The following is a 25,551-nucleotide window of genomic DNA, read 5'->3' as shown; positions in this document are numbered from 1 at the left end:
TCGAGTACGTGTGGAGCGGGCGGCGATGGACAACAACGCGGCACTGGTCTCGCCCAATCATAACCATGAAGTTAAGCGTTCTGCTGGCGCGATGGCAGAGCTAGGATGGGTGACCTCCCTGGGAAGACCTCGTGTCGCGACCGTTTAAGTAAATTATGGATAAAACAGTCGAAATATTGTTTTTAATGAGTTGACCTTCTCTGGAGTAATCTGCGTCATACCCTTCCACACAGAACCGCTCACAACAACAAAAATGAATAAAGTTCCCAGAAATTAGAAAAAAAAAAAGAAGAAGAAATAACGAATGTAAAGCTGTTATTATGCTTCGGATACGATAAAATGGAACGGAATCGAATTTCGAACTTCTTAAGCGGATTTCTCGAGGAAACGAAACCTTAACAGAAGCGGTAAATCGCAAATTGAGGGTGTTAGAGAAGAAATTCGGCTAAAATCTCGTCAGCTCTAGTGGGATGTTTATTCTTATATCCCTCGAGTACGTATGGAGCGGGCGGCGATGGACAACACGCGGCACCGCTCTCGCCCAATCATAACCATGAAGTTAAGCGTTCTGGCGCGATGGCAGAGCCAGGATGGGTGACCTCCCTTGGAAGACCTAGTGTCGCGACCGTTTACGTAAATTATGGATAAAACAGTCGAAATAATTGTTTTTTATGAGTTACCGTCTCCGAGTAATCTGCGTCATCCCTTCCCCACAGAACCGGCTCACGACAACAAAAATCGATAAATGTTCCAAGAAAATAGAAAAAAAATAAGAACAAGAAAATAACGAATGTAAAGCTATATTATGCCTGGGATACGATAAAAAAGGAACCAGAATCGAATTTCGAACTTCCTAAGCGGATTTCTCGAGGAAACGAAAGCTTAACAGAAGCGTTAAATCGCAAATTAGAGGGTCTTAGAGAAGGAATTCGGCTAAAATCTCGTCAGCTCATTGCGTAGTATTGAGTCCGTCCGTTTGCCCTTTACAATCAAATTAGCCTACAATTTTGTCCAAATCCGGCATTGCCCGAGCTACTTTCATTTCACATGTCTTATCTGGTCTCGATCGAGATTCAGATGAGTTGAGCCGAAAATCATCTATCAACAAGTAATCAAAAATAGAAAAACAGGGTGAAACACGAGGACTTCCCAGGAGGTCACCCATCCTAGTACTGCGCTTTCGCCCAAGCCGCTTAACTTCGGAGTTCTGATGGGATCCGGTGCATTAGTGCTGGTATGATCGCACCCGACATGAGTGGATTTTATTCTTATATCCCTCGAAGACGTGTGGAGCGGGCGACGATGGACAACACGCGGCACTGCTCTCGCCCAATCATAACCATGAAGTTAAGCGTTCAGGCGCGATGGCAGAGTTAGGATGGGTGACCCTCATGGGAAGACTCGTTTTCGCGATCGTTTACGTAAATTATGGATCAAACTAGTCACGAATAATTGTTTTATTAATGAGTAACCGTCGCTCCGAAGTAATCGGCGTCATACCCTTCCGCACAGAACCGGCTCACGACAACAAAAATCGATAAATGTTCCAGAAAATAAAAAAAAATAAGAAGAAGGAAATAACGAATGTAAAGCTATTATTATGCCCTGGGATCCGATAAAATTGAACCGAAATCGAATTTCGAACTTCACTAGGCGGATTTCTCGAGGAAACGGAAGGCTGAACAGAAGCGGGTAAATCGCAAATTAGAGGGTCCCTAGAGAAGGAATTCGCTAAATCTCGTCCGATCATTGCGTTAGTAATGAGTCTCGTCGTTTGCCCGTTTACAATCAAATTAGCCAACAATTTTGTCCAAATCCGCGCAGTGCCCGAGCTACTTTCATTTCACATGTCTTGTCTAGTCCCGATCGAGATTAGATGATTTGAGCCGAAAATCGTCTGTCAACAAGTAATCAAAAATAAAAAAAACACGAAAAGGGATGCAACACGAGGACTTCCCAGGGGGTCACCCATCCTAGTACTGCTCTCCGGCCCAAGCACCTTAACTTCGGAGTTTGATGGGATCCGGTGCATTAGTGCTGGTATGATCGCACCCGACATTGATTGGGATGTTTATTCTTATATCCCTCGAGTACGTGTGGAGCGGCGCGGCGATGGACAACACGCGGCACTGCTCTCTGCCCAATCATAACCATGAAGTTAAGCGTTCTGGCGCGATGGCAGAGCTAAGATGGGTGACCTCCATGGGAAGACCTCGGTCGCGACCGTTTACGTAAATTATGGATAAAGCCGTCGAAATATTGTTTTTAAATGAGTTAAACCGTCTTCGAGTAATCTGCGTCATACCCTTCCGCACAGAACCGGCTCACGACAACAAAAATCGATAAATGTTCCCAGAAAATAGAAAAAAAAAAATAAGAAGAAGGAAATAACGAATGTAAAGCTGTTATTATGCCTGGGATACGATAAAATGGAACCGGAATCGAATTTCGAACTTCCTAAACGGATTTCTCGAGGAAACGAAAGCTTAACAGAAGCGGTAAATCGCAAATTAGAGGGTCTTAGAGAAGAAATTCGGCTAAAATCTCGTCAGCTCATTGCGTAGTAATGAGTCTCGTCCGTTTGCCTGTTTACAATCAAATTAGCCAAAATTTTTGTCCAAATCCGGCAGTTCCCGAGCTACTTTCATTTCACATGTCTTATCTGGTCCCGATCGAGATTTAGATGATTTGAACCGAAAATCGTCTGTCAACAAGTAATCAAAAATAGAAAAACACGAAAAGGGGTGCAACACGAGGACTTCCAAGAATGTAAAGCTATTATTATTCCTGGGATACGATAAAATGGATCCGGAATCGAATTTCGAACTTCTTGAAACGGATTTCTCGAGGAAACGGACCATTAACAGAAGCGGTAAATCGCAAATTAGAGGGTCTTAGAGAAGAAATTTAGCTAAAATCTCGCGAGCACTTTGCGGAGTAATGAGTCTCGTCCGTTTGCCCCGTTTACAATAAAATTAGCCTACAATTTTGTCCAAATCAGGCAGTACCCGAGCTACGCTGATTTCACATGTCTTATTTGGTCCCGATCGATATTCAGATGATTTGAGCAGAAAATCGTCCGTCAACAAGTAATCAAAAATAGAAAAACACAAAATGGGGTACAACACGAGGACTGGGAATCCCATGGGGTCACCCATCCTAGTACTGCTCTCTCCCAAGCACGCTTAACTTCGGAGTTATGATGGGATCCAGTGCAATAGTGCTGGTATGATAGCACCCGACATTGAGTGGGATGTTTATTCTTATATCCCTCGAGTACGTGTGGAGCGGGCGGCGATGGACAACACGCGGCACTGCTCTCGCCCAATCATAACCATGAAGTTAAGCGTTCTGGCGCGATGGCAGAGGTAGGATGAGTGACCTCCCTGGGAAGACCTCGTTTCGCGACCGTTTACGTAAATTATGGATAAAACAGTCGAAATAATTGTTTTAATGAGTTACCGTCTCCGGAGTAATCTGCGTCATACCCTTCCACACAGAACCGGCTAACGACAACAAAAATCGATAAATGTTCCCACAAAATAGAAAAAAATTAGAAGAAGAAATAGCGAATGTAAGCTATTATTATGCTTGGGATACGATAAAATGGAACCGGAATCGAATTTAGAACTTACTAAGCGGATTTCCAAGGAACGGAAGCTTAAAAGAAGCGGGTAAATCGCAATTAGAGGGTCTTAGAGAAGGAATTCGGCTAAAATCTCGTCAGCTCATTGTGTAGTAAAGTGTCTCGGTCGTTTGCCCGTTTACTATCAAATTAGCCTACAATTTTGTCCAAATCCGGCAGTGCCCGAGCTACGTTGATTTCAAATGTTTTATCTGGTCCCAATCGAGATTCAGATGATTGGAGCCGAAAGTCGTCTGTCAACAAGTAATCAAAAATAGAAAAAACACGAAAAGGTGTGCAACACGAGGACATCCCAGGGGGTCACCCATCCTACTACTGCGCTTTCGCCCAAGCACGCTTAACTTCGGAGTTCTGATGGGATCCGGTGCATTAGTGCTTGTATGATCGCACCCAGACATTGAGTGATATGTTTATTCTTATATCCCTTGAGTACGTGTGGAGCGGGCGGCGATGGACAACACGCGGCACTGCTCTCGCCCAATCATAACCATGAAGTTAAGCGTTCTGGCACGATGGCAGAACTAGGATGGGTGACCTCCCTGGGAAGTCCTCGTGTCGCGACCGTTTACGTAAATTATGGCAAAAACAGTCGAAATAATTGTTTTTAATGAGTTAACCGTCTCCGGAGTAATCTGCGTCATACCCTTCCGCACAGAACCGGCTCACGACAACAAAAATCGCTAAATGTTCCCAGAAAATAAGAAAAAAATAAGAAGAAGGAAATAGCGAATGTAAAGCTATTATTATGCCTGGGATATGATAAAATGGAACCGGAATCGAATTTCGAACTTCCTAAGCGGATTTCTCGAGGAAACGAAAGCTTAACAGAAGCGGTAAATCGCAAATTAGAGGGTCTTAGAGAAGGAATTTGGCTAAATCTCGTCAGCTCATTGCATAGTAATGAGTATCGTCCGCTCGCCCGTTTACAATCAAATTAGCCTACAATTTTGTCCAAATCCGGCAGTGCCCGAGCTACTTTCATTTCACATGTCTTATCCGGTCCCGATCGAGATTATGATGATTTGAGCTGAAAATCGTCTGTCAACAAGTAATGAAAAATAGAAAAACACGAAAAAGGGTGCAACACGAGGACTTCCCAGGGGGTCACCCTCCCTAGTACTGCTCTCGCGCAAGCACGCTTAACTTCGGAGTTCTGATGGGATCCGGTGCATTAGTGCTGGCATGATCGCACCCGACATTGAGTGGGATGTTTTTTCTTATATCCCTCGAGCTTCCTAAATGGATTTCTCGAGGAAACGAAAGCTTAACAGAAGCGGAAAATCGAAAATTAGAGGGTCTTAGAGAAGGAATTCAGCTAAAATCTCACCAGCTCATTGCGGAGTAACGAGTCTCGTTTTTTTGCCTGTTTATAATCAAATTAGCCTACAATTTTGTCCAAATCCTGGCAGTGCCCGAGCTATGTTGATTTCAGTCGAAATAATTATTTTTAATGAGTTAACCGTCTCCGGGGTAATCTGCGTCATACCCTTTCGCACAGAACCGGCTCACGACAACAAAAATCGATAATGGTTCCCAGAAAATAGAAAAAAAATAAGAAGAAGAAAATAACGAATGTAAAGCTATTATTATGCTTGGGATACGATAAAATAGAACCGGAATCGAATTTCGAGCTTCCTAAGCGGATTTCTCGAGGAAACGAAAGCCTAACAGAAGCGGTAAATCGCAAATTCGAGGGTCTTAGAGAAGGAATTCGGCTAAAATCTCGTCAGCTCATTGCGTAGTAATGAATCTCGTCCGTTTGCCCGTTTACAATAAAATTAGCCTACAATTTTGTCCAAATCCGGCAGTGCCTGAGCTACTTTCATTTCACATGTCTTATCTGGTCCCGATCGAGATTCAGATGATTTGAGCCGAAAATCGTCTGTCAACAAGTAATCAAAAATAGAAAAACACGAAAAGGGGTGCAACACGAGGACTGGGAATCCCAGGGGGTCACTCATCCTAGTACTGCTCTCGCACAAGCACGCTTAACTTCGGAGTTCTGATGGGATGCGGTGCATTAGTGCTGGTATGATCGCACCCGACATTGAGTGGGATGTTTATTCTTATATCCCTCGATTACGTGTGGAGCGGGCGGCGATGGACAACACGCGGCACTGCTCTAGCCCAATCATAACCATGAAGTTAAGCGTTCTGGCGCGATGGCAGAGCTAGGATGGGTGACCTCCCTGAGAGGACCTCGTGTCGCGACCGTTTACGTAAATTATGAATAAAAAAGTCGAAATAATACGTAAATTATGGATAAAACAGTCGAAATAATTGTTTTTAATGAGTTAACCGTCTCCGGAGTAATCTGCGTCATACCCTTCCGCACAGAACCGGCTCACGACAACAAAAATCGCTAAATGTTCCCAGAAAATAAGAAAAAAAAAAAGAAGAAGGAAATAGCGAATGTAAAGCTATTATTATGCCTGGGATATGATAAAATGGATCCAGAATCGAATTTCGAACTTCCTAAGCTGATTTCTCGAGGAAACGAAAGCTTAACAGAAGCAGTAAATCGCAAATTAGAGGGTCTTAGAGAAGGAATTCGGCTAAAATCTCGTCAGCTCATTGCGTAGAATGAGTTTCGTCCGTTTGCCCGTTTACAATTAAATTAGCCTACAATTTTGTCCAAATCCGGTAGTGCCGAGCTACTTTCATTTCACATGTCTTATCTGGTCCCGATCGAAATTCAGATGATTTGAGCCGAAAATCGTCTGTCAACAAGTAATCAAAAATAGAAAAACACGAAAAGGAGTGCAACACGAGGACTGGGAATCCCAGGGGGTCACCCATCCTAGTACTGCTCTCGCACAAGCACGCTTAACTTCGGAGTTCTGATGGGATGCGGTGCATTAGTGCTGGTATGATCGCACCCGACATTGAGTGGGATGTTTATTCTTATATCCCTCGATTACGTGTGGAGCGGGCGGCGATGGACAACACGCGGCACTGCTCTAGCCCAATCATAACCATGAAGTTAAGCGTTCTGGCGCGATGGCAGAGCTAGGATGGGTGACCTCCCTGAGAGGACCTCGTGTCGCGACCGTTTACGTAAATTATGAATAAAAAAGTCGAAATAATACGTAAATTATGGATAAAACAGTCGAAATAATTGTTTTTAATGAGTTAACCGTCTCCGGAGTAATCTGCGTCATACCCTTCCGCACAGAACCGGCTCACGACAACAAAAATCGCTAAATGTTCCCAGAAAATAAGAAAAAAATAAGAAGAAGGAAATAGCGAATGTAAAGCTATTATTATGCCTGGGATATGATAAAATGAAACCGGAATCGAATTTCGAACTTCCTAAGCTGATTTCTCGAGGAAACGAAAGCTTAACAGAAGCAGGTAAATCGCAAATTAGAGGGTCTTAGAGAAGGAATTCGCCTAAAATCTCGTCAGCTCATTGCGTAGAATGAGTCTCGTCCGTTTGCCCGTTTACAATTAAATTAGCCTACAATTTTGTCCAAATCCGGTAGTTCCCGAGCTACTTTCATTTCACATGTCTTATCTGGTCCCGATCGAAATTCAGATGATTTGAGCCAAAAATCGTCTGTCAACAAGTAATCAAAAATAGAAAAACACGAAAAGGGGTGCAACACGCTTAACTTCGGAGTTCTGATGGGATCTGGTGCATTAGAGCTTGTATGATCGCACCCGACATTGAGTGGGATGTTTATTTTTATATCCCACGAGTATGTGTGGAGCGGGCGGCGATGGACAACACGCGGCACTGCTCTCGCCCAATCATAATCATGTAGTTAAGCGTTCTGGTGCGATGGCAGAGCTAGGATGGGTGACCTCCCTGGGAAGACCTCGTGTCGCGACCGGTTACGTAAATTATGGATAAAACAGTCGAAATAATTGTTTTTAATGAGTTAACCGTCTCCGGAGTAATCTGCGTCATACCCTTCCGCACAGAACCGGCTAACGACAACAAAAATTGATAAATTTCCCAGAAAATAGAAAAAAAGATAAGAAGAAGGAAATAACGAATGTAAAGCTATTATTATGCCTCGGATACGATAAAATGGAACCGGAATCGAATTTCGAACTTCCTAAGCGGATTTCTCGAGGAAACGAAAGCTTAACAGAAGCGGTAAATCGCAAATTAGAGGGTCTTAGGGAAGGAATTCGGCTAAAATCTCGTCAGCTTATTGCGTAGTAATGAGTCTCGTCCGTTTGCCCGTTTACAATCAAATTAGCCTACAATTTTGTCCAAATCCGGTAGTGCCCGAGCTACTTTCATTTCACATGTCTTATCTGGTCCCGATCGAAATTCAGATGATTTGAGCCGAAAATCGTCTGTCAACAAGTAATCAAAAATAGAAAAACACGAAAAGGGGTGCAACACGAGGACTGGGAATCCCAGGGGGTCACCCATCCTAGTACTGCTCTCGCACAAGCACGCTTAACTTCGGAGTTCTGATGGGATGCGGTGCATTAGTGCTGGTATGATCGCACCCGACATTGAGTGGATGTTTATTCTTACATCCCTTGAGTACGTGTGGAGCGGGCGGCGATGGACAACACGTGGCACTGCTCTCGCCCAATCATAACCATGAAGTTAAGCGCTCTGGCGCGATGGCGGAGCTAGGATGAGTGATCTCCCTGGGAAGACCTCGTGTCGCGACCGTTTACGGAAATTATGGATAAAACAGTCGAAATAATTGTTTTTAATGAGTTAACCGTCTCCGGAGTAATCTGCGTCATACCCTTCCGCACAGAACCGGCTCAGGACAACAAAAATCGATAAATGTTCCCAGAAAATAGAAAAAAAAAATAAGAAGAAGGAAATAACGAATGTAAAGCTATTATTATGCCTGGGATACGATAAAATGGAACAGGAATCGAATTTCGAACTTCCTAAGCGGATTTCTCGAGGAAACGAAAGCTTAAGAGAAGCGGTAAATCGCAAATTAAAGGGTCTTAGAGAAGGAATTCGACTAAAATTTCGTCAGCTCATTGCGTAGTAATAAGTCTCGTCCGTTTGCCCGTATACAATTAAATTAGCCTACAATTTTGTCCAAATCCGGCAGTTTCCGAGCTACTTTCATTTCACATGTCTTATCTGGTCCCGATCGAGATTCAGATGATTTGAGCCGAAAATCGTCTGTCAACAAGTAATCAAAATAGAAAAACACGAAAAGAGGTGCAACACGAGGACTTCCCAGGGGGTCGGTCACACATCCTAGTACTGCTCTCGCCCAAGCACGCTTAACTTCAAAGTTCTTATGGGATCCGGTGCATTAGTGCTGGTATGATCGCACCCGACATTGAGTGGGATGTTTATTCTTATATCCCTCGAGTACGTGTGGAGCGGGCGGCGATGGACAACACGCGGCACTGCTCTCGCCCAATCATAACCATGAAGTTAAGCGTTCTAGCGCGATGGCAGAGCTAGGATGGGTGACCTCCTTGGGAAGACCTCGTGTCGCGACCGGTTACGTAAATTATGGATAAATTAGTCGAAATAATTGTTTTTAATGAGTTAACCGTCTCCGGAGTAATCTGCGTCATACCCTTCCGCACAAAACCGGCTAACGACAACAAAAATCGATAAATGTTCCCAGAAAATAGAAAAAAAAATAAGAAGAAGGAAATAACGAATGTAAAGCTATTATTATGTCTGGGATACGATAAAATGGAACCGGAATCGAATTTAGACTTCCTAAGCGGATTTCTCGAGGAACCGAAAGCTTAACAGAAGCGGTAAATCGCAAATTAGATGGTCTTAGAGAAGGAATTCGGCTAAAATCTCGTCAGCTCATTGCGTAGTAATAAGTCTCGTCCGTTTGCCCGTTTACAGTCAAATTAGCCTACAATTTTGTCCAAATCCGGCAGTGCCCAAGCTACTTTCATTTCAACATGTGTTATCTTGTCCCGATCGAGATTCAGATGATTTGAGCCGAAAATCGTCTGTCTACAAGTAATAAAAAAAAGAAAAACACGAAAAGGGGTGCAACACGAGGAGTTTCCAGGGGGTCACCCATCCTAGTACTGCTCTCGCCCAAGCATGCTTGGCTTCGGAGTTCTGATTCGATCCGGTGCATTAGTGCTGGTATGATCGCACCCAACATTGAGTGGGATGTTTTTTCTTATATCCCTCGAGTACGTGTGGAGCGGGCGGCGATGGACAACACGCGGCACTGCTCCCGCCCAATCATAACAATGAAGTTATGCGTTCTGGCGCGATGGCAGAGCTAGGATAGGTGACCTCCCTGGGAAGACCTCGTGTCGCGACCGTTTACGTAAATTATGGATAAGACAGTCGAAATAATTGTTTTTAATTAGTTAACCGTCTTCGGAGTAATCTGCGTCATACCCTTCTGCACAGAACCGGCTCAGGACAACAAAAATCGATAAATGTTCCCAGAAAATAGAAAAAAAAAATAAGAAGAAGGAAATAACGAATGTAAAGCTATTATTATGCCTGAGATACGATAAAATGCAACCGAAATCGAATTTCGAACTTCCTAAGCGGATTTCTCGAGGAAACGAAAGCTTAAGAGAAGTGGTAAATCGCAAATTAAAGGGTCTTAGAGAAGGAATTCGGCTAAAATCTCGTCAGCTCCTCGCGGATAATGAGTCTCGTTCGTTTGCCTGTTTACAATCAAATTAGGCTACAATTTTTGTCCAAATCCGGCAGTGCCCGAGCTAGGTTGATTTCACATCTCTTATCTGGTCCCGATCGAGATTCAGATGATTTGAGCCGAAAATCGTCTGTCACAAGTAATCAAAATAGAAAACACGAAAAGGGGGTGCAACACGAGGACTTCCCAGGGGGTCACTCATCCTAGTACTGCTCTTGCCCAAGCACAAATAACTTCGGAGTTCTGATGGTATCCGGTGCATTAGTGCTGGTATTATCGTACCCGACATTGAGTGGGATGTTTATTCTTATATCCCTCGAGTACGTGTGGAGCGGGCGGCGATGGACAACACGCGGCACTGCTCTCCGCCCATCATAACCATGAAGTTAAGCGTTCTGGCGCGATGGCAGAGGTAGGATGGGTGACCTCCCTGGGAAGACCTCGTGTCGCGACCGTTTACGTAAATTATGGATAAAACAGTCGAAATAATTGTTTTTAATGAGTTAACCGTCTCCGGAGTAATCTGCGTCATACCCTTCCGCACAGAACCGGCTAACGACAACAAAAATCGATAAATATTCTCAGAAAATAGAAAAAAAATAAGAAGGAAATAACGAATGTAAAGCTATTATTATGCCTGAGATACGATAAAATGGAACCGGAATCGAATTTCGAACTTCCTAAGCGGATTTCTCGAGGAAACGAAAGCTTAAGAGAAGCGATAAATCGCAAATTAAAGGGTCTTAGAGAAGGAATTCAGCTAAAATCTCGTCAGCTCATTGCGTAGTAATGAGTCTCGTCCGTTTGCTCGTTTACAATTTAATTAGCCTAAAATTTTGTCCAAATCCGGCAGTGCCCGAGCTACTTTCATTTCACATGTCTTACCATGAAGTTAAGCGTCCTGGCGCGATGGTAGAGAGAGCTAGGATGGGTGACCTCCCTGGGAAGACCTCGTGTCGCGACCGTTTACGTAAATATGGATAAAACAGTCGAAATAATACGTAAACTATGGATAAAAACAGTCGAAATAATTGTTTTTATTGAGTTAACCATCTCCGAGTAATTTGCGTCATACCCTTCCGCACAGAACCGGCTCACGACACTAATTGTTTTTATTGAGTTAATCGTCTCCTGAGTAATCTGCGTCATACCCTTCCGCACAGAAACCGGCTCACGACAACAAAATTCGATAAATGTTCCCAGAAAATAAAAAAAAATAAGAAGAAGAAATAACGGATGTAAAGCTATTATTATGCCATTGATACGATAAAATGGAAACCGGAATCGAATTTCGAACTTCCTAAGCGGATTTCTCGAGGAAACGAAAGCTTAAGAGAAGCGGTAAATCGCAAATTAGAGGGTTTTAGAGAAGGAATTCGTCTAAAATCAAGTCAGCTCATTGCGTAGTAATGAGTCTCGTCCGTTTGCCCGTTTAACAATCAAATAGCCTACATTTTGTCCAAATCCAGCAGTGCCCGAGCTACTTTCATTTCACATGTCTTATCAGGTCCCGATCGAGATTCAGATGATTTGAGCCGAAAATCGTCTGTCAACAAGTAATCAAAATAGTAAAACACACGAAAAAGGGTGCAACACGAGGACTTTCCCAGGGGGTCACCCATCCTAGTACTGCTTCTCGCCCCAAGCACGCTTAACTTCGGAGTTCTGATGGATCCGGTGATTAGTGCTGGTATGATCGCTCCCGACATTGAGTGGGATGTTTATTCTTATATCCTCGATTACGTGTGGAGCGGGCGGCGATGGACAACACGCGGCCATGCTCTCGCCCCAATCATAACCATGAAGTTAAGCGTTCTGGCGCGATGGCGGAAGCTGGATGGGGTGACGTCGCTGGGAAGACCTCGTGTCGCGACCGTTTAAGGAATATGGATAAACAGTCGAAATAATTGTTTTTAATGAGTTAACCGTCTCCGGAGTAATATGCGTCATACCCTTCGCACAGAATCGGCTCAAGACAACAAAAATTGATAAATGTTCCCAGAAAATAGAAAAAAAAAATAAGAAGAAAGAAATAACGAAATGTAATGCTATTTATTATGCCTTGGATACGATAAAATGGAAACCGGAATCGAATTTCGAACTTCCTAAGCGGATGTCTCGATGAAACGAAAGCTTAAAAGAAGCGGTAAATCGCAAAATGTAGAGGGGTCGTAGAGAAAGGGAAGGCGGCGTAAATCTAGTCAGCTCATTGCGTAGTAATGTGTCCTCGTCCGTTTGCCCATTTACATCAAATTAGCCTACAATTTTGTCCAAATCGGCAGTGCCCGAGCTACTTTCATTTCACATGTCTTATCTGGTCTCGATCGAGATTCAGATGAATTTGAGCCGAAAATCGTCTGTCAACAAGTAATCAAAAAATAGAAAAACACGAAAAGGGGTGCAACACGAGGACTTCCAGGGGGTCACCCATTCTAGTACTGCTCTCGCCCAAGCACGCTTAACTTCGGAGTTCTGATGGGATCCAGGGCATTAGTGCTGGTATGATCGCACCCGACAGTCAGTGGGGATGTTACTCTTATATCCCTCGAGTACGTGTGGAGCGGGCGGACGATGGACAACATGCGGCACTGCTCTCGCCCAATCATAACCATGAAGTTAAGCGTTCTGGCGCGGTGGCAGAGCTAGGATGGGTGACCTCCCTGGGAAGACCTCGTGTCGCGACCGTTTACCGTAATTATGGATAAAACAGTCGAATAATTGTTTTAATGAGTTTACCGTCTCCGGAGTATCTGCGTCCATAAACCGTTCCACACAGAACCGCTCACGACAACAAAAATCGATAAATATTCCCCAGAAAATAGAAAAAAAAAATAATAAGAAGGAAATAACGAATGTAAAGCTATATATTATGCCTGGGATACGATAAAATGGAACCGGAATCGAATTTCAAACTTCCTAAGCGGATTTCTCGGGAAACGAAAGCTTAACAGAAGCGGTAAATCGCAATTAGAGGGTCTTAGAGAAGAATTGCGACTAAAATCTCGTCAGCTCATTGCGTAGTAATAAATCTCGTCCGTGTGCCCGTTTACAATCAAATTAGCCACAATTTTGTCCAAATCCGGCAGTGCCCAAGCTACTTTCATTTCACATGTCTTATCTGGTCCCAATCGGAGATTCAGAATGATTTGAGCCGAAAAATCGTCTGTCAACAAGTAATCAAAAATAGAAAAACACGAAAAAGGGTGAAACACGAGGACAACCAGGGGTAAATAACGATGTAAAGCTATTATTATGCCTGGGATACGATAAAATGGAATTGGAATCGAATTTCGAACTTCCTAAGAGGATTTCTCGAGGAAACGAAAGCTTAACAGAAGCGGTAAATCGCAAATTAGAGGGTCTTAGAGAAGGAATTCGCTAAATTCTCGCCAGCTCTTGCGTAGTAATGAGTCTCGTCCGTTTGCCCATTTACAATCAAATTAGGCCTTCAATTTGTCCAAATCCGGCAGTGCCCGAGCTACTTATATTTCACATGTCTTATCTGGTCCCGATCGATATTTCAGATGATTGAGCCGAAATTCGTTTGTCACCAAGTAATCAAAAATAGAAAAACACGAAAAGGGTGCAACACGAGGACTTCCCGGGGGTCACCCATCCTAGTACTGCTCTCGCCCAAGCACTGCATAACTTCGGAGTTCTGTTGGGATCCGTGGCATAGTGCTGGTATGATCGCACCCGATATTAGGTAGGATGTTTATTCTTATATCCCTCGAGTACGTGTGGAGCGGCGACGATGGACAACACGCGGCACTGCTCTCGCCCAATCATAACCATGAAGTTAAGCGTTCTGGCGCGATGGCAGAGCTAGGATGGGTGACCTCCCTGGGAAGACCTCGTGTCGCGATCGGTTTACGTAAATTATGGTTAAAACAGTCGAAATAATTGTTTTTAATGAGTTAACCGTCTCCGGAGTAATCTGCGTCATACCCATCGCACAGAACCGGCTCACGACAACAAAAATCGATAAATGTTCCCAGAAAATAGAAAAAAAAAAGAAGAAGGAATAACGAATGTAAAGCTATTTATTATGCCTGGGATACGATAAAATGGAACCGGAATCGAATTTCGAACTTCCTAAGCGGATTTCTCGAGGAAACGAAAGCTTAACAGAAGAGGTAAATCGCAAATTAGAGGGTCTTGGAGAAGGAATTCGGCTAAATCTCGTCAGCTCATTGCGTAGTAATGAGTCTCGTCCGTTTGCCCGTTTACAATCAAATTAGCCTACAATTTTGTCCAAAATCCGGCAGTGCCCGAGCTACTTTCATTTCACATGTCTTATCTGGTCTCGATCGAGATCAGATGATTTGAGCCCAAAATCGTCTGTCAAAAAGTAATCAAAAATAGAAAAAACAAGAAAGGGGTGCAACACGAGGACTTCCCAGGAGGTCACCCATCCTAGTACTAATCTCTCCCAAGCACGCTTAACTTCGAGTTCTGATGGGATCAATGGCATTAGTGCTGGTATGAATCGCCCCCACAATTTAGTAGGAGTTTATTCTTATATCCCTCGAGTTACGTGTGGAGCGGGCGGCGATGGACAAACCGCGGCACTGGTCCTCGCCCAATCATAACCACGAAGTTAAGCGTTCTGACGCGATGCAGAGTGTAGGATGGGTGACCTCCACGGAAAACCTCGTGTCGCGATCATTTACGTAAATTATGGATAAAACAGTCAAATAATTGTTTTTAATTAGTTAACAGTCTCCGGAGTAATCTGCGTCATACCCTTCCGCACAGAACCGCGCTCACGACAACAAAAATCGATAAATGTTCCCAGAAAATAGAAAAAAAATTAAGAAGAAGAAATAACGAATGTAAAGCTATTATTATGCCTGGGATACGATAAATGGAACCGGAATCGAATTTTCGAACTTCCTAAGCGAATTTCTCGAGGAAACAAAAGCTTAACAGATGCGGTAAATCGCAAATCAGAGGGTCTTAGAGAAGGAATTCGGCTAAAATATCGTCAGCTCATTGCATAGCAATGAGTCTCGTCCGTTTGCCTGTTTACAATCAAATTAGCCTACAATTTTGTCCAATCCGGCAGTGCCCGGGCTACTTTCATTTCACATGTCTTATCTGGTCCCAATCGAGATTCAGATGATTTGAGCCGAAAATCGTCTGTCAACATGTAATCAAAAATAGAAAAACACGAAAAAGGGTGCAACACGAGGACTTCCCAGGGGTCACCCATCCTAATACTGCCTCTCGCCCAAGCACGCTTAACTTCGGAGTTCTGATTGGATCCGGTGCATTAGTGCTGGTATGATCGCACCCGACATTGAGTAGGATGTTTATTCTTATATCCCTCGAGTACGTGTGGAGCGGGCGGCGATGGACAACACGCGGCACTGCTCTCGCCCAATCATAACCATGAAGTTAAGCGTTCTGGCGTGATGGCAGAGCTAGGATGGGTGACCTCCCTAGAAAGTCCTCGTGTCGCGACCGTTTAGTAAATTAAGGATAAAACATCGAAATAATTGTTTTTAATGAGTTATCCGTCTCCGGAGTAATCTACGTATACCTTTCGCACAGAATCGGCTCACGACAACAAAATCTCTAAATGTTCCCAGAAAATAGAAAAAAAATAAGAAGAAGAAAATAAAGAATGTAAAGCTATTATTATGCCTGGATACGATAAAATGGAACCGGAATCGAATTTCGAACTTCCTAAGCGGATTTCTCGAGGAAACGAAAGCTTAACAGAAGCGGTAATCGCAAATTAGAGGGTATTAGAGAAGGAATTCGGCTAAAATCTCGTCAGCTCCATTGCGTAGTAATGAGTCTCTGTCCGTTTGCCCGTTTACAATCAAATTAGCCTACGAATTTTGTCCCAAATCCGGCAGTGCCCGAGCTACTTTCATTTCACATGTCTTATCTGGTCCCGATCGAGATTCAGATGATTTGAGCCGAAAATCGTCTGTCAACAAGTAATGAAAAATAGAAAACACGAAAAAGGGTGCAACACGAGGACTTCCAGGGTGTCCACCCTTCCTAGTACTGCTCTCGCCCAAGCACGCTTAACTTCGGAGTTCTGATGGGATCCGGTGCATTAGTGCTGGTATGATCGCACCCGACATTGAGTGGGATGTTTATTCTTATATCCCTCGAGTACGTGTGGAGCGGGCGCTGATGGACAACACGCGGCACTGCTCTCGCCCAATCATAACCATGAAGTTAAGCGTTCTGGCGCGATGGCAGAGGTAGGATGAGTGACCTCCCTGGGAAGACCTCGTGTCGCGACCGTTTACGTAAATTATGGATAAAACAGTCGAAATAATTGTTTTTAATGAGTTAACCGTCTCCGGAGTAATCTGCGTCATACCCTTCCGCACAGAACCGGCTCACGACAACAAAAATCGATAAATGTTCCCAGAAAATAGAAAAAAAAATAAGAAGAAGGAAATAACGAATGTAAAGCTATTATTATGCCTGGGATACGATAAAATGGAACCGGAATCGAATTTCGAACTTCCTAAGCGGATTTCTCGAGGAAACGAAAGCTTAACAGAAGCGGTAAATCGCAAATTAGAGGGTCTTAGAGAAGGAATTCGGCTAAAATCTCGTCAGCTCATTGCGTAGTAATGTCTCGTCCGTTTGCCCGTTTACAATCAAATTAGCCTACAATTTTGTCCAAATCCGGCAGTGCCCGAGCTACTTTCATTTCACATGTCTTATCTGGTCCCGATCGATGATTCAGATGATTGAGCCAGGAGGTCACCCATCCTAGTACTGCTCTCGCCCAAGCACGCTTAACTTCATGGTTCTGATGGGATCCGGTGCATTAGTGCTCGTATGATCGCACCCGACATTGAGTGGGATGTTATTCTTATATCCCTCGAGTACGTGTGGAAGCGGGCGGCGATGGACAACACGCGGCACTGCTCTCGCCCAACTCATAACCATGAGTTAAGCGTTCTGGCGCGATGGCAGACGCTAGGATGGGTGACCTCCCTGGGAAGACCTCGTGTCGCGACCCGTTTACGTAAATTATGGTTAAAAAAGTCGAAATAATTGTTTTTAATGAGTTAACCGTCTCCGAGTAATCTGCGTCATACCCTTCCGCACAGAACCGGCTCACGACAACAAAAATCGATAAATGTTCCAAGAAATAGAAAAAAAATAAGAAGAAGGAAATAACGAATGTAAAGCTATTATTATGCTTAGGATACGATAAAATGGAACCGGAATCGAATTTCGAACTTCCTAAGCGGATTTCTCGAGGAAACGAAAGTTTAACATAAGCGTTAAATCGCAAATTAGAGGGTCTTAGAGAAGGAATTCGGCTAAAATCTCGTCAGCTCATTGCGTAGTAATGAGTCTCGTCCGTTTGCTCGTTTACAATCAAATTAGCCTACAATTTTGTCCAAATCCGGCAGTGCCCGAGCTACTTTCATTTCACATGTCTTATCTGGTCCCGATCGAGATTCAGATGATTTGAGCAGAAAATCGTCTGTCAACAAGTAATCAAAAATAGAAAAACACTAAAAAAAGTGCAACACACAGACTTCCCAGGGGGTCACCCATCCTAGTACTGTTCAAGCCCAAGCACGCTTAACTTCGGAGTTCTGATGGGATCCGGTGCATTAGTGCTATTATGATCGCACACGACATTGAGTGGGATGTTTATTCTTATATCCCTCGAGTACGTGTGGAACGGGCGCTGATGGACAACACGCGGCACTGCTCTGGCCCAATCATAACCATGAAGTTAAGCGTTCTGGTGCTATGGCAGAGGTAGGATGGGTGACCTCCCTTGGAAGACCTCGTGTCGCGACCGTTTACGTAAATTATGGATAAAACAGTCGAAATAATTGTTTTTAATGAGTTAACCGTCTCCGGAGTAATCTGCGTCATACCCTTCCGCACAGAATCGGCTCACGACAACAAAAATCTCTAAATGTTCCCAGAAAATAGAAAAAAAATAAGAAGAAGAAAATAAAGAATGTAAAGCTATTATTATGCCTGGGATACGATAAAATGGAACCGGAATCGAATTTCGAACTTCTTAAGCGGATTTCTCGAGGAAACGAAAGCTTAACAGAAGCGGTAAATCGCAAATTAGACGGTCTTAGAGAAGGAATTCGGCTAAAATCTCGTCAGCTCATTGCGTAGCAATGAGTCTCGTCCGTTTGCCCGTTTACAATCAAATTAGCCTACAATTTTGTCCAAATCCGGCAGTGCCCGAGCTACTTTCATTTCACATGTCTTATCTGGTCCCGATCGAGATTCAGATGATTTGAGCCGAAAATCGTCTGTCAACAAGTAATCAAAAATAGAAAAACACGAAAAGGGGTGCAACACGAGGACTTCCAAGGGGGACACCCATCCTAGTACTGCTCTCGCCCAAGCATGCTTAACTTCGGAATTCTGATTGGATCCGGTGCATTAGTGCTGGTATGATAGCACCCGACATTGCGTGGGATGTTTATTCTTATATCCCTCGAGTACGTGTGGAGTGGGCGGCGATGGACAACACGCGGCACTGCTCTCGCCCAATCATAACCATGAAGTTAAGCGTTCTGGCGCGATGGCAGAGGTAGGATGGGTGACCTCCCTGGGAAGAACTCGTGTCGCGACCGTTTACGTAAATTATGGATAAAACAGTCGAAATAATTGTTTTTAATGAGTTAACCGTCTCCGGAGTAATCTGCGTCATACCCTTCCGCACAGAACCGGCTCACGACAACAAAATCGATAAATGTTCCCAGAAAATAGAAAAAAAAAATAAGAAGAAGGAAATAACGAATGTAAAGCTATTATTATGCCTGGGATACGATAAAATGGAACCGGAATCGAATTTCGAACTTCCTAAGCGGATTTCTAGAGGAAACGAAAGCTTAACAGAAGCGGTAAATCGCAAATTAGAGGGTCTTAGAGAAGGAATTCGGCTAAAATCTCGTCAGCTCATTGCGTAGTAATGAGTCTCGTCCGTTTGCCCGTTTACAATCAAATTAGCCTACAATTTTGTCCAAATCCGGCAGTGCCCGGGCTACTTTCATTTCACATGTCTTATCTGGTCCCGATCGAGATTCAGATGATTTGAGACGAAAATCGTCTGTCAACAAGTAATCAAAAATAGAAAAACACTAAAAAGGGTGCAACACGAGGACTTCCCAGGGGGTCACCCATCCTAGTACTGCTCAAGCCCAAGCACGCTTAACTTCGGAGTTCAGATAAGATCCGGTGCATTAGTGCTGGTATGATCGCACCCGACATTGAGTGGGATGTTTATTCTTATATCCCTCGAGTACGTGTGGAGCGGGCGGCGATGGACAACACGCGGCACTGCTCTCGCCCAATCATAACCATGAAGTTAAGCGTTCTGGCGCGATGGCAGAGGTAGGATGGGTGACCTCCCTGGGAAGACCTCGTGTCGCGACCGTTTACGTAAATTATGGATAAAACAGTCGAAATAATTGTTTTTAATGAGTTAACTGTCTCCGGAATAATCTGCGTCATACCCTTCCGCACTGAACCGACTCACGACAACAAAAATCGATAAATGTTCCCTGAAAATAGAAAAAAAATAAGAAGAAGGAAATAACGAATGTAAAGCTATTATTATGCCTGGGATACGATAAAATGGAACCGAATCGAATTTTCGAACTTCCTAAGCGTATTTCTCGAGGAAACGAAAACCTAACAGAAGCGGTAAATCGCAAATTAGAGGGTCTTAGAGAAGGAATTCGGCTAAAATCTCGTCAGCTCATTGCGTAGTAATGAGTCTCGTCCGTTTGCCCGTTTACAATCAAATTAGCCTACAATTTTGTCCAAATCCGGCAGTGCCCGAGCTACGTTTCATTTCACATGTCTTATCTGGTCCCGATCGAGATTCAGATGATTAGAGCCGAAAATCGTCTGTCAACAAGTAATCAAAAATATAAAAACACGAAAAGGGGTGCAACACGAGGACTTCCATAGGGGTCACCCATCCTAGTACTGCTCTCGCCCAAGCACGCTTAACTTCGGAGTTTGATGTGGATCCGGTGCATAGTGCTGGTATGATCGCACACAACATTGAGTAGGATGTTTATTCTTATATCCCTCGAGTACGTGTGGAGCGGGCGGCGATGGACAACACGCGGCACTGCTCTCGCTCCAATCATAACCATGAAGTTAAGCGTTCTGGCGCGATGGCAGAGCTAGGATGGGTGACCTCCCTGGGAAGACCTTCGTGTCGCGACCGTTTACGTAAATTATGGATAAAACAGTCGAAATAATTGTTTTTAATGAGTTAACCGTCTCCGGAGTAATCTGCGTCATACCCTTCCGCACAGAACCGGCTCACGGACAACAAAAATCGATAAATGTTCCCAGAAAATAGAAAAAAAATAAGAGAAGAAAATAACGAATGTAAAGCTATTATTATGCCTGGAATACGAATAAATGGAACCGGAATCGAATTCGAACTTCCTAAGCGGATTTCTCGAGGAAACGAAAGCTTAACAGAAGCGGTAAATCGCAAATTAGAGTGTCTTAGAGAAGGAATCGGCCTAAAATCTCGTCAGCTCATTGCGTAGCTAATGATTCTCGTCCGTTTGCACGTTTACTAATCAAATTAGCCTACAATTTTGTCCAATCCGGGCAGTGCCCGAGCTACGTTGATTTCACATGTCTTATCTGGTCCCGATCGAGATTCAGATGATTTGAGCCGAAAATCGTCTGTCAACAAGTAATCAAAAATAGAAAACACGAAAAAGGGGTGCAACACGAGGATCTTCCCAGGGGGTCACCATCCCAGTATGCTCTCGCCAAGCATGCTTAACTTCTGGAGTTATGATGGGCTCCGGTGCACCTTAGTGCTGGTATGATCGTACCCGACATGCGTGGGATGTTTATTTTTAATCCCTCGAGTACGTGGTGGAGCTGTGGCGGCGATGGACAACACGCGGCACTGCTCTCGCCCCAATCATAACCATGAAGTTAAGCGTTATGGCGCGATGGCAGAGGTAGATGGGTGACCTCCCTGGGAAGACCTCGTGTCGTGACCTTTACGTAAATTATGGATTACAACAGTCGAAATAATTGATTTTTAATTGAGTTAATTGTCTCCGGAGTAATTCGCGTCATACCCTTCCGCACAGAACCGGCTCACGACAACAAAAATCGATAATGTTACCAGACAAAAGAAAAAAAAAAAGAAGAAGAAAATAACGAATGTAAATCTATTATTATGCCTCTGATACGATAAAATGGAACCGGAATCGAATTTCGAACTTCCTAAGCGGATTTCTCGAGGAAAGAATCTTAATAATAGCGGTAAATCGCAAATTAGAGGGTCTTAGAGAAGGAATTCGGCCTAAAATCTCGTCAGCTATTGCGTAGGTAATGAGTCCTCGTCCGTTTTGCCCGTTTTACAATCAAATAGCCCTAACAATTTTGTCCAAATCCGACAGTGCCCGAGCTACTTCATTTCACATGTCTTATATGGCCATAAGAGATTCGGATGATTTGAGCCGGAAATCGTTCCTGTTTCAATCAATTAATCAAAAATAGTAAAACACGGAAAAAGGGTGCAACACAAGGACTTCCGTAGGCACCCATCCTAGTCCTGCTCTCGCCAAGCACGCTTAACTTCGGAGTTCTGATGGGATCCGTGCAATAGTGCTGGTATGATCGCACCACGATATGAGTGGGATGTTTATTCTTATATCCCTCGAGTACGTGTGGAGCGGGCGGCGATTGACAACACGCGGGCACTGCTCATCGCCAATCATAACCATGAAGTTAAGCGTCTCTGGCGCGATGGCGGAGTAGGATGGGTGACATCCCTGGGAAGACCTTCGTGTCGCGACCGTTTACGTAAATATGGATAAAACAGTCGAAATAATTGTTTTAATGAGTTAACAGTCTCCGGGAGTAATCTGCGTCATACCCTCCGCACAGAACCCGGCCTCACGACAAAAAAAATCGATTAATGTTTTCAGAAAATATAAAAAAAATAAGAAGAAGAAATAACGAATGTAAAGCTATTATTATGCCTGAGGATACGATAAAAGGAACGGAATCGAATTTCGAACTTTCCTAAGCGGATTCTCGAGGAAACGAAAGCTTAACAGAAGCGGTAAATCGCAAATTAGAGTGTCTTAGAGAAGGAATTCGGCTTAAATATCGTCAGCTCATTGCGTTAGCAATGTCTCGTCCGTTGCCCGTTTATAATCAAAATTAGCCTACAATTTTGTCCAAATCCGGCAGTGCCCGAGCTACGTTGATTTCACATGTCTTATCTGGTCCAATCGAGATTCAGTGATTTGAGCGAAAATCGTCTGTCAAAAGTAATCAAAAATAGAAAAACACGAAAAGGGTGCAACACGAGGACTTCCCAGGGGTCACCCATCCTAGTACTGCTCTCGCCCAAGCACGCTTAACTTCGGAGTTCTGATGGGATCGGTGCATTAGTGCTGGTATGATCGCACCCGACATTGAGTGGGATGTTTATTCTTATATCCCTCGAGTACGTGTGGAGCGGGCGGCGATGGACAACACGCGGCACTGCTCTCGCCCAATCATAACCATGAAGTTAAGCGTTCTGGCGCGATGGCAGGTAGGATGGGTGACCTCCCTGGGAAGACCTCGTGTCGCGACCGTTTACGTAAATTATGGATAAAACAGTCGAAATAATTGTTTTAATGAGTTAACCGTCTCCGGAGTAATCTGCGTCATACCCTTCCGCACAGAACCGGCTCACGACAACAAAAATCGATAAATGTTCCCAGAAAATAAAAAAAATAAGAAGAAGGAAATAACGAATGTAAAGCTATTATATGCCTGGGATACGATAAAATGGAACCGGAATCGAATTTCGAACTTCCTAAGCGGATTTCTCGAGGAAACGAAAGCTTAACAGAAGCGGTAAATCGCAAATTAGAGGGTCTTAGAGAAGGAATTCGGCTAAAATCTCGTCAGCTCATTGCGTAGTAATGAGTCTCGTCCGTTTGCCCGTTTACAATCAAATTAGCCTACAATTTTGTCCAAATCCGGCAGTGCCCGAGCTACTTCATTTCACATGTCTTATCTGGTCCCGATCGAGATTCAGATGATTTGAGCCGAAAATCGTCTGTCAACAAGTAATCAAAAATAGAAAAACACGAAAAAGGGTGCAACACGAGGACTTCCCAGGGGTCACCCATCCTAGTACTGCTCTCGCCCAAGCACGCTTAACTTCGGAGTTCTGATGGGATCCGGTGCATTAGTGCTGGTATGATCGCACCCGACATTGAGTGGGATGTTTATTCTTATATCCCTCGAGTACGTGTGGAGGCGGGCGCGATGGACAACACGCGGCACTGCTCTCGCCTCAATCATAACCATGAAGTTAAGCGTTCTGACGCGATGGCAGAGGTAGGATGGGTGACCTCCCTGGGAAGACCTCGTGTCGCGACCGTTTACGTAAATTATGGATAAAACAGTCGAAATAATTGTTTTTAATGAGTTAACCGTCTCCGGAGTAATCTGCGTCATACCCTTCCGCACAGAACCGGCTCACGACAACAAAAATCGATAAATGTTCCCAGAAAATAGAAAAAAAATAAGAAGAAGGAAATAACGAATGTAATGCTATTATGCCTGGGATACGATAAAATGGAACCGGAATCGAATTTCGAACTTCCTAAGCGGATTTCTCGAGGAAACGAAAGCTTAACAGAAGCGGTAAATCGCAAATTAGAGGGTCTTAGAGAAGGAATTCGGCTAAAATCTCGTCAGCTCATTGCGTAGTAATGAGTCTCGTCCGTTTGCCCGTTTACAATCAAATTAGCCTACAATTTTGTCCAAATCCGGCAGTGCCCGAGCTACTTTCATTTCACATGTCTTATCTGGTCCGATCGAGATTCAGATGATTTGAGCCGAAAATCGTCTGTCAACAAGTAATCAAAAATAGAAAAACACGAAAAGGGTGCAACACGAGGACTTCCCAGGGGGTCACCATCCTAGTACTGCTCTCGCCCAAGCACGCTTAACTTCGGAGTTCTGATGGGATCCGGTGCATTAGTGCTGGTATGATCGCACCGACATTGAGTGGGATGTTTATTCTTATATCCCTCGAGTACGTGTGGAGCGGGCGGCGATGGACAACACGCGGCACTGCTCTCGCCCAATCATAACCATGAAGTTAAGCGTTCTGGCGCGATGGCAGAGGTAGGATGGGTGACCTCCCTGGGAAGACCTCGTGTCGCGACCGTTTACGTAAATTATGGATAAAACAGTCGAAATAATTGTTTTTAATGAGTTAACCGTCTCCGGAGTAATCTGCGTCATACCCTTCCGCACAGAACCGGCTCACGACAACAAAAATCGATAAATGTTCCCAGAAAATAGAAAAAAAAAAGAAGAAAGAAATAACGAATGTAAAGCTATTATTATGCCTGGGATACGATAAAATGGAACCGGAATCGAATTTCGAACTTCCTAAGCGGATTTCTCGAGGAAACGAAAGCTTAACAGAAGCGGTAAATCGCAAATTAGAGGGTCTTAGAGAAGGAATTCGGCTAAAATCTCGTCAGCTCATTGCGTAGTAATGAGTCTCGTCCGTTTGCCCGTTTACAATCAAATTAGCCTACAATTTTGTCCAAATCCGGCAGTGCCCGAGCTACTTTCATTTCACATGTCTTATCTGGTCCCGATCGAGATTCAGATGATTTGAGCCGAAAATCGTCTGTCAACAAGTAATCAAAAATAAAAAACACGAAAAAGGGTGCAACACGAGGACTTCCCAGGGTGTCACCCATCCTAGTACTGCTCTCGCCCAAGCACGCTTAACTTCGGAGTTCTGATGGGATCCGGTGCATTAGTGCTGGTATGATCGCCCTTGACATTGAGTGGGATGTTTATTCTTATATCCCTCGAGTACGTGTGGAGCGGGCGGCGATGGACAACACGCGGCACTGCTCTCGCCCAATCATAACCATGAAGTTAAGCGTTCTGGCGCGATGGCAGAGTAGGATGGGTGACCTCCCTGGGAAGACCTCGTGTCGCGACCGTTTACGTAAATTATGGATAAAACAGTCGAAATAATTGTTTTTAATGAGTTAACCGTCTCCGGAGTAATCTGCGTCATACCCTTCCGCACAGAACCGGCTCACGACAACAAAAATCGATAAATGTTCCCAGAAAATAGAAAAAAAAATAAGAAGAAGGAAATAACGAATGTAAAGCTATTATTATGCCTGGGATACGATAAAATGGAACCGGAATCGAATTTCGAACTTCCTAAGCGGATTTCTCGAGGAAACGAAAGCTTAACAGAAGCGGTAAATCGCAAATTAGAGGGTCTTAGAGAAGGAA

At 44.0% G+C, this 25,551-nt stretch overlaps 16 non-coding genes and 10 pseudogenes across 16 annotated transcripts; all 26 read right to left on the bottom strand.

The window, feature by feature from the left end:
* Positions 1–1,128: 1,128 nt before the first annotated feature.
* Positions 1,129–1,248, bottom strand: LOC142510129 (5S ribosomal RNA). Its single transcript, XR_012808260.1, has one exon. It is a non-coding gene; the product is annotated as a 5S ribosomal RNA (ribosomal RNA).
* A 687-nt stretch (positions 1,249–1,935) lies between these two features.
* LOC142511238 (5S ribosomal RNA) lies at positions 1,936–2,054 on the bottom strand (annotated as a pseudogene).
* Positions 2,055–3,116: 1,062 nt separating this feature from the next.
* On the bottom strand, positions 3,117–3,240 carry LOC142512068 (5S ribosomal RNA; annotated as a pseudogene).
* Positions 3,241–3,917: 677 nt separating this feature from the next.
* Positions 3,918–4,038, bottom strand: LOC142510613 (5S ribosomal RNA; annotated as a pseudogene).
* A 683-nt stretch (positions 4,039–4,721) lies between these two features.
* Positions 4,722–4,840, bottom strand: LOC142515420 (5S ribosomal RNA). Its single transcript, XR_012811266.1, has one exon. It is a non-coding gene; the product is annotated as a 5S ribosomal RNA (ribosomal RNA).
* A 725-nt stretch (positions 4,841–5,565) lies between these two features.
* On the bottom strand, positions 5,566–5,689 carry LOC142510965 (5S ribosomal RNA; annotated as a pseudogene).
* A 714-nt stretch (positions 5,690–6,403) lies between these two features.
* On the bottom strand, positions 6,404–6,527 carry LOC142509410 (5S ribosomal RNA). Its single transcript, XR_012807585.1, has one exon. It is a non-coding gene; the product is annotated as a 5S ribosomal RNA (ribosomal RNA).
* Positions 6,528–7,994: 1,467 nt separating this feature from the next.
* LOC142509174 (5S ribosomal RNA) lies at positions 7,995–8,118 on the bottom strand. The gene has a single exon (XR_012807360.1). It is a non-coding gene; the product is annotated as a 5S ribosomal RNA (ribosomal RNA).
* Positions 8,119–8,801: 683 nt separating this feature from the next.
* On the bottom strand, positions 8,802–8,924 carry LOC142509828 (5S ribosomal RNA). The gene has a single exon (XR_012807978.1). It is a non-coding gene; the product is annotated as a 5S ribosomal RNA (ribosomal RNA).
* Positions 8,925–9,608: 684 nt separating this feature from the next.
* LOC142507746 (5S ribosomal RNA) lies at positions 9,609–9,727 on the bottom strand. The gene has a single exon (XR_012805994.1). It is a non-coding gene; the product is annotated as a 5S ribosomal RNA (ribosomal RNA).
* Positions 9,728–10,410: 683 nt separating this feature from the next.
* LOC142511690 (5S ribosomal RNA) lies at positions 10,411–10,529 on the bottom strand (annotated as a pseudogene).
* Positions 10,530–11,829: 1,300 nt separating this feature from the next.
* On the bottom strand, positions 11,830–11,949 carry LOC142511948 (5S ribosomal RNA; annotated as a pseudogene).
* A 691-nt stretch (positions 11,950–12,640) lies between these two features.
* On the bottom strand, positions 12,641–12,758 carry LOC142515497 (5S ribosomal RNA). The gene has a single exon (XR_012811340.1). It is a non-coding gene; the product is annotated as a 5S ribosomal RNA (ribosomal RNA).
* Positions 12,759–13,825: 1,067 nt separating this feature from the next.
* LOC142511302 (5S ribosomal RNA) lies at positions 13,826–13,943 on the bottom strand (annotated as a pseudogene).
* Positions 13,944–14,623: 680 nt separating this feature from the next.
* Positions 14,624–14,742, bottom strand: LOC142511605 (5S ribosomal RNA; annotated as a pseudogene).
* A 682-nt stretch (positions 14,743–15,424) lies between these two features.
* Positions 15,425–15,543, bottom strand: LOC142507094 (5S ribosomal RNA). The gene has a single exon (XR_012805359.1). It is a non-coding gene; the product is annotated as a 5S ribosomal RNA (ribosomal RNA).
* Positions 15,544–16,222: 679 nt separating this feature from the next.
* LOC142516909 (5S ribosomal RNA) lies at positions 16,223–16,341 on the bottom strand. The gene has a single exon (XR_012812679.1). It is a non-coding gene; the product is annotated as a 5S ribosomal RNA (ribosomal RNA).
* A 1,415-nt stretch (positions 16,342–17,756) lies between these two features.
* On the bottom strand, positions 17,757–17,875 carry LOC142508263 (5S ribosomal RNA). Its single transcript, XR_012806485.1, has one exon. It is a non-coding gene; the product is annotated as a 5S ribosomal RNA (ribosomal RNA).
* A 683-nt stretch (positions 17,876–18,558) lies between these two features.
* LOC142507878 (5S ribosomal RNA) lies at positions 18,559–18,677 on the bottom strand. Its single transcript, XR_012806118.1, has one exon. It is a non-coding gene; the product is annotated as a 5S ribosomal RNA (ribosomal RNA).
* A 684-nt stretch (positions 18,678–19,361) lies between these two features.
* LOC142514842 (5S ribosomal RNA) lies at positions 19,362–19,480 on the bottom strand. The gene has a single exon (XR_012810719.1). It is a non-coding gene; the product is annotated as a 5S ribosomal RNA (ribosomal RNA).
* Positions 19,481–20,164: 684 nt separating this feature from the next.
* On the bottom strand, positions 20,165–20,282 carry LOC142511409 (5S ribosomal RNA; annotated as a pseudogene).
* A 1,497-nt stretch (positions 20,283–21,779) lies between these two features.
* Positions 21,780–21,893, bottom strand: LOC142512825 (5S ribosomal RNA; annotated as a pseudogene).
* Positions 21,894–22,570: 677 nt separating this feature from the next.
* On the bottom strand, positions 22,571–22,687 carry LOC142516966 (5S ribosomal RNA). The gene has a single exon (XR_012812732.1). It is a non-coding gene; the product is annotated as a 5S ribosomal RNA (ribosomal RNA).
* A 676-nt stretch (positions 22,688–23,363) lies between these two features.
* LOC142511923 (5S ribosomal RNA) lies at positions 23,364–23,481 on the bottom strand. The gene has a single exon (XR_012808789.1). It is a non-coding gene; the product is annotated as a 5S ribosomal RNA (ribosomal RNA).
* Positions 23,482–24,160: 679 nt separating this feature from the next.
* Positions 24,161–24,278, bottom strand: LOC142514794 (5S ribosomal RNA). Its single transcript, XR_012810671.1, has one exon. It is a non-coding gene; the product is annotated as a 5S ribosomal RNA (ribosomal RNA).
* A 680-nt stretch (positions 24,279–24,958) lies between these two features.
* LOC142516844 (5S ribosomal RNA) lies at positions 24,959–25,077 on the bottom strand. Its single transcript, XR_012812616.1, has one exon. It is a non-coding gene; the product is annotated as a 5S ribosomal RNA (ribosomal RNA).
* Between the last annotated feature and the right edge of the window lie 474 nt (positions 25,078–25,551).

Source organism: Primulina tabacum, chromosome 10 (genome assembly GCF_025594145.1).
Source record: "Primulina tabacum isolate GXHZ01 chromosome 10, ASM2559414v2, whole genome shotgun sequence".
In the NCBI taxonomy this organism is placed as follows: domain Eukaryota; kingdom Viridiplantae; phylum Streptophyta; class Magnoliopsida; order Lamiales; family Gesneriaceae; genus Primulina; species Primulina tabacum.
This window is presented reverse-complemented; position numbering and strand designations above follow the sequence as displayed.